Below are 6,606 nucleotides of genomic sequence, written 5' to 3' on the forward strand. Positions count from 1 at the left end.
CAAAGGCAGTGAACCTATCAATTGTGGTAATGTTAAATAAGTAGGGTATCGAACACAGGGAACAGAAAATTAAAACTAAAAGCTAATATTATCTAAAAATTAAGTAATAAAGGGGGTTTTCTCTAGTTTTCCAAGACTAGAAACTTACTAACTAACACTTAGACTAATTAACTAGAAACTAGATAAGCAAAGATTCAACTAAATTCAATAATGAAGGGAACTTCTGTTTAGTTCAACTCAATTAATCCTATGGTTGATATTATGGCAATAGTGCAATGGATTGATTCTTCTATTGGCTACCGATTCAAGTGATTAGATTCACGTTCGCTGCACTAATCCTTAGAGAACAAACTAACTCAAACAGTGGCCAGTTGTCTAATTTAATTCAATTCACTAGGTTATTTATTCGGGTTAATTTAGACTTGTAATGGTTAACTAATTTGGTCCTTTAATTAACCTCTTGTTGATGGTCATCACACAAGCTCACACATGAATTTACCTATTTTTCTATTAATTCTAGTTTCACAGTCGCTAATCCTAGTCATATAATAAAGTGGTCACATAAATTATATGAGGTAACAATTAAGAGATGTTCATGCAGCTTAATTATCTTCCTATTAACAGAAAAATAGTTATCATTCACACATAAGGTTCTTTAACAAGCTAGAATTAACAAAATCACCAATATTAAATCAATCCTACCATAGATCAAACCATAGTCTCAATATTGTCTCCCCCAAACAGAAGTTAAAAGGTTTTAGCTCATGATTGAGGTAATTGACAGCACAAAAACGAAATCTAAAAGTCTTAACATAATGAAAAACAATAGATTGAAGTAAGAATGATGTGAATTTGCCTCAAATCTCCTTCGGAATTGGGTTTAGGGTTGTATCTCCGTTCTCCAGATCTCTCCTGACTCTAATTCGCAGCTTGCTTCTCCCCAAGGGTTCCAGAATTCTTTATGTCGATCTGAAGAGTCGTTTTTATAGATTCGCCCCGACTCGCCGAGTCCATGACTGACTCGTCGAGTCTATCACTTAATTCCCGTGCACGGTAAGTCAAGGAGTCTTTATCTTCTAGAATCTTCGATGCGACTCGCCGAGTAGTCGACCCTACTCGCCGAGTACCTTGTGTTTTTAGCATTTTTCTTCTTTGCTCAACTCCCAAGCTCCCAACCGCTTCTCCTGCTTCCTTTTGCTTCCGAGCTTCACTTTTGGACTGAAAACACAATTCAAACACTTTTAAGTATCTTTTGTCCATGATATGCAATAAATTAGCTAATAAATGATAAAAATCTATACTTAATATAAGGCTAAATATGCAAATATCAAAATACCCCACACTTGACTTTTGCTTGCCCCCAAGCAAAAATGAATTTTAGCACATTAGAATCACATAGGACAACTCCAATCGAACCCAGCCATTATGCCAAGACTGCAACGCGTGCATTTGTGTCTAAAATTTCCCTAAAACCCCCCAATATTCCAAATACTTACAATCCTCATAAACATTCACCCACTTATCCCGAACAATGCTCATTTTATGCATCCCTCCGAATCCATCCGCAGAAAACCTCCTATCCTCAAGGTATTTTTGGTTGAGCAACCCAAGCATACATAATCTAGAAAATTACAACTTTTCGATACCACTATGGAGCTATTGGAATTCTTCACTTCTTTGATAATTTGATCTTGATTTCTTTGAATTCACCACCTTCTTTGTTTGATTTTTTTGGCATCTTCAACTTTTTAAATCTATGGAATTTTGATCTTTACTTTAACTACTCCAAAATTCTTACAACTTTTCTTGTAATTCTCTTTTTTTTACATGTACCTCACTTTTTTTTCACTCAAAACCTACATGCTTAAGCAGGGGCGCTCAACTTCAACCTTTATTGATTAAAGATAAAAATTTTCCTGGATACATTTCAAGTACACGATGCTAAACATATTGCATCCCTCAAACTAAGCGAGGTTGTGTTTTTGTCCCATGATTTCACTAGAATAAAGGGGGCCACAAATGCACTATAACGTATGTAGGCTCAACTAAACATTTGGGTCTTCATGCAATTATCAACATAATTCCAACATGGAATCCTAATTACTTTTACCAAAATTTTCTAAATTAAGTCCTAAGCAACATTTTTGGTATGCAAATTTTTTTTAAAATATACCTAAATTAGGATATTAGGATTCTAAATTTACTAAGATATAACCAACCCCCTACCCCACACTTAATTCATGCAATGTCCTCATTGCATGTAATGCATGAAAAGAAAATAAAAATAAAATATAGAGGGAATTGGAACAAACTCCCCTGGGGTAGCAGTCGTTGTAGTATAGTGGTAAGTATTCTCGCCTGTCACGCGGGTGACCCGGGTTCGATCCCCGGCAACGGCGCCAAAAACTTGATGTGTGTAAAACCAACTAGTTTTAATCCTACTAACTTAAACACAAAGACGAACACACGAAAGGCAGTGTATCTATCGATTAGCAGTTTAGTTCAGGTAAGTAGGGTATCGAACACAGGGAACGGTAAACAATTAAAAGAAATGCTAATATTATCTAAATAAAACAAGTAATAGAAAAGGGGTTTCTCTAGTTTTGCAAGACTAGAAACTTAAACAATTAACTAAAACTTAAACTAAGAAACTAAGAGCTAAGCAAATAAAAATCAACTAAATTCAATAATAAAGAGGACTTCTGTTTAGGTTCGACTCATTTGTTCCCATGGATGATTTCAATGTATCGGATTAATTCTTCATTGGCTACCGACTAAGATGATTAGTTTCACGTGGCTATTACTAATCCTTATGAAACAAATTAACTCAAGCAGTGGCCAGTTGTCTAAATTAAAGGATTTCCTAGTTATTGATTCGGGTTAAATAAGACTTGTAATGGTTAATTAAATTGGCCCTTCAATTAACCTCTTGCTGATGTTCATCAAACAAGCTCACACATTAACTTACCTATCTTTTAGTTAATTCTAGTTTCACATTCGCTATTCCTAGACATACAACTATGTGGTCACAATAAATCATATGAAACTAATAACTAAGAGATGTTCATACAACTTAATTACTGATTTATTAACAGAAGAATAGTTATTGTTAACACATAAGGTTCTTTAACAAGCTTAATAAAACATAATCACCAATTAAATATCTTAATCAAATAATCAATCCATGTTCACAAATTCATCTACCTAAACAGAAGTTATGAGTTTTAGCTCATGATTACAGCAGAAACAAGCTCAAAAACGAAATCAATTGGTAAAAACATAGTTCAAACAAGAGATTAGGTAAAGAGTAAACTTGATTTTGCCTTGATTCTCCTTAAAATTGAATGTAGGGTTGATTCCCTTGCTTCCCACGCTCCAGCAGCACCTTTAGTCGACAATTGGCCTCCAAGGGTTCATCTATCTGTTTATGGGCATATTTAGTTATAAAAATCATGCATGATCTTAATACTTTATGTTAATTTTATCTCAAATAATGAACCAAAGGTGCTTAATTAGCTTAAATATTTCATTTTCAGCAACAATTACATGCTCGGATGGAAAAGGAAGCGGAACTAGCGATTGGAAGCTTGGATCTTGGATTTTGAAGAAAGAAGGATGTTGCTGGGCAGCTTGACCCCTCATCAGTGTTTTGGCCATATATCATGAACCGTAACTCCGATTGACGAGATTCAAAATGTTCTGAAAACTAGACAGAATTTCGGACGACTTATATGTTTTGAGAAAATGCTGATTCCAAACGGACTCGGCGAGTAGGCCGTAAACTCGACGAGTCACTTCGAACTTTCGCGATTCTGGACGCGCTGACTTGCCGTACACGGGTTTTAAGTGACGGACTCGCCGAGTAGGTCACTGGACTCGACGGGTCACCTCTGTTTTGTGAAAATCTATATAAAGGGACTTTCAGATCGATACCCTAGCATATAGATGAACCCTTGGAGGCCAATTGTCGACTAAAGGTGCTGCTGGAGCGTGGGAAGCAAGGGAATCAACCCTACATTCAATTTTAAGGAGATTTGAGGCAAATTCACATCATTCTTACTTCAATCTATTGTTTTTCATTATGTTAAGACTTTTAGATTTCGTTTCTGTGCTGTCAATTACCTCAATCATGAGCTAAAACCTTTTAACTTCTGTTTGGGGGAGACAATATTGAGACTATGGTTTGATCTATGGTAGGATTGATTTAATATTGGTGATTTTGTTAATTCTAGCTTGTTAAAGAACCTTATGTGTGAATGATACCTATTTTTCTGTTAATAGGAAGATAATTAAGCTGCATGAACATCTCTTAATTGTTACCGCATATAATTTATGTGACCACTTTATTATATGACTAGGATTAGCGACTGTGAAACTAGAATTAATAGAAAAATAGGTAAATTCATGTGTGAGCTTGTGTGATGACCATCAACAAGAGGTTAATTAAAGGACCAAATTAGTTAACCATTACAAGTCTAAATTAACCTGAATAAATAACCTAGTGAATTAAATTAAATTAGACAACTGGCCACTGTTTGAGTTAGTTTGTTCTCTAAGGATTAGTGCAGCGAACGTGAATCTAATCACTTGAATCGGTAGTCAATAGAAGAATCAATCCATTGCACTATTGTCATAATATCAACCATAGGATTAATTGAGTTGAACTAAACAGAAGTTCCCTTCATTATTGAATTTAGTTGAATCTTTGCTTATCTAGTTTCTAGTTAATTAGTCTAAGTGTTAGTTAGTAAGTTTCTAGTCTTGGAAAACTAGAGAAAACCCCCTTTATTACTTAATATTTAGATAATATTAGCATTTATTTTAATTGTTTACCGTTCCCTGTGTTCGATACCCTACTTACCTGAACTAAACTGCTAATCGATAGGTACACTGCCTTTCGTGTGTTCGTCTTTGTGTTTAAGTTAGTAGGATTAAAACTAGTTGGTTTAACACACATCAAGTTTTTGGCGCCGTTGCCGGGGAACGGTTCAAATAGTTAAATTTATTTGCTAATTGTTATCGTTTTTATTTTATTGATTAGTTTTTTTTATTTTAATTTTAATTTTTATTTATTATGTATTTTCCAAATCTCGATGGTTTTGATGCTTTTCTTGAGGAAGTAGTGCAGGAAATTGAGCAGGAAGATGAGGATTATGACTCAGATGATGATTTGAAGAAATTTGGAAGATGGTTAGATAACTTCTTGTATAACGATCAAGAACAATTTGAGTCACAAGAGCTAGAGTTAAGAGATGAAGATTTTAATCCAGAAAAAGATTTGGAGGAGCTGGAAAGATTGCTAGCAGAGAGGTCAGATGAAGAACAAGAAAAACCTGAGTTGCAGGAACCAAGCCGTGGTTTGACCATTACCACGACATGGTCCCCTGTTCTTCCGGTTTGTGTTTCGAAGCATGGGGTGACGATTCCAACTTTGGAGAAAGTTCTGAAGCGCGATCCATTTCTGATTAGTATCCAACCGGTTCCAACCCTTGTCAATATTCTTGGGTTTTATGTATTCAAGCTCGTTTGGCCAATTTTAGAAGCAAAGAGCCAAATTTTACAAATTGGTCCAAAGAAAATATTTAATGCAACAGATGGATTGGCATTGAGTTTATTAGAAGTTTATTAAGTTGAGAGTCCAGCTAAAGACTCGCACAAAAAGAAGCGCTTGCGGGAGGCAACCCGTCATTAGAGTTTGCTTTTCTTTTTCTTTTTAAACTTCTAGTTTATTAGGGTAATTTAGGAATTTAATTTAGATGTTTGTTTTCCTTTTTCTATTACTCGTGTGTTGTTTTGATCTTTTCAGTTTGAAGCTTAGGATTGCATGTGAGGGTCTAGAGTCAAGGATGACGAAGCGAGAAATCGAGTCTAGGCGAGAGAGGAAACGAAGTTTTGAGTCAAGCTATGAGTCTAATTGATAGAAGGGTTAAATAGTGTTTATTCCCTGAAGAAAAATGAGGGAAATTATTAGTTTATATAACCCCCATACATCAGAAACGGACTTGGGCAGAATAAAATTTTGTCACACAGCGGTCTACTCGTCGAGTGCATCTTATGGACTCGTCGAGTCCATGTGAAAATTCACGATTCTTCTGCCATTTACGCTACAACTCGGCGAGCCACACTACAAACTCGACGAGTTGATCCTTATTTTGTCTCTCAAGCTGATGATTTGATAATATTTGATACGACAATTGGCTACATTTTTGAAGAACATTTTCCGAGCGTCTCCGAGAGTTTTTTTTTCGTCTACATTTGGAGCTATACCACACGATACTTGACACCCAAGGCATGGATGAGCTGTTCCCATGTCTAAAGTTAATTGAAGATGGAGCTAAATTGAAGATGATCAGCCTCGCCACTGCTATCCCAGGGGAGTTTGTTCCAATTCGCTCTTTACTTTAGTATTTTTCTTTATCATGCATAGCATGCAATGGGGACATTGCATGAATTAAGTGTGGGGTAGGGGGTTGGTCATATTAGTTGAATTAGAATCCTAGGGGGTTGGTCATATTAGTTGAATTAGAATCCCGTTTTAGGCATAATTTTAAATAAAATTTCGTAAAAATTGCTAGGGATAAATTAGGAAACTTTGGTAGAAAGCAA

General features: G+C 35.5%; 1 non-coding gene across 1 annotated transcript; it reads left to right on the forward strand.

The window, feature by feature from the left end:
• Positions 1-2,327: 2,327 nt before the first annotated feature.
• TRNAD-GUC (transfer RNA aspartic acid (anticodon GUC)) lies at positions 2,328-2,399 on the forward strand. Its single transcript has one exon. It is a non-coding gene; the product is annotated as a tRNA-Asp (tRNA).
• The last annotated feature ends 4,207 nt before the right edge of the window (positions 2,400-6,606 follow it).

The sequence above is a fragment of the Lactuca virosa genome, chromosome 2, assembly GCF_052849685.1.
Source record: "Lactuca virosa cultivar CGN04683 chromosome 2, Lactuca_virosa_CGN04683_v6, whole genome shotgun sequence".
NCBI classification, from domain to species: domain Eukaryota; kingdom Viridiplantae; phylum Streptophyta; class Magnoliopsida; order Asterales; family Asteraceae; genus Lactuca; species Lactuca virosa.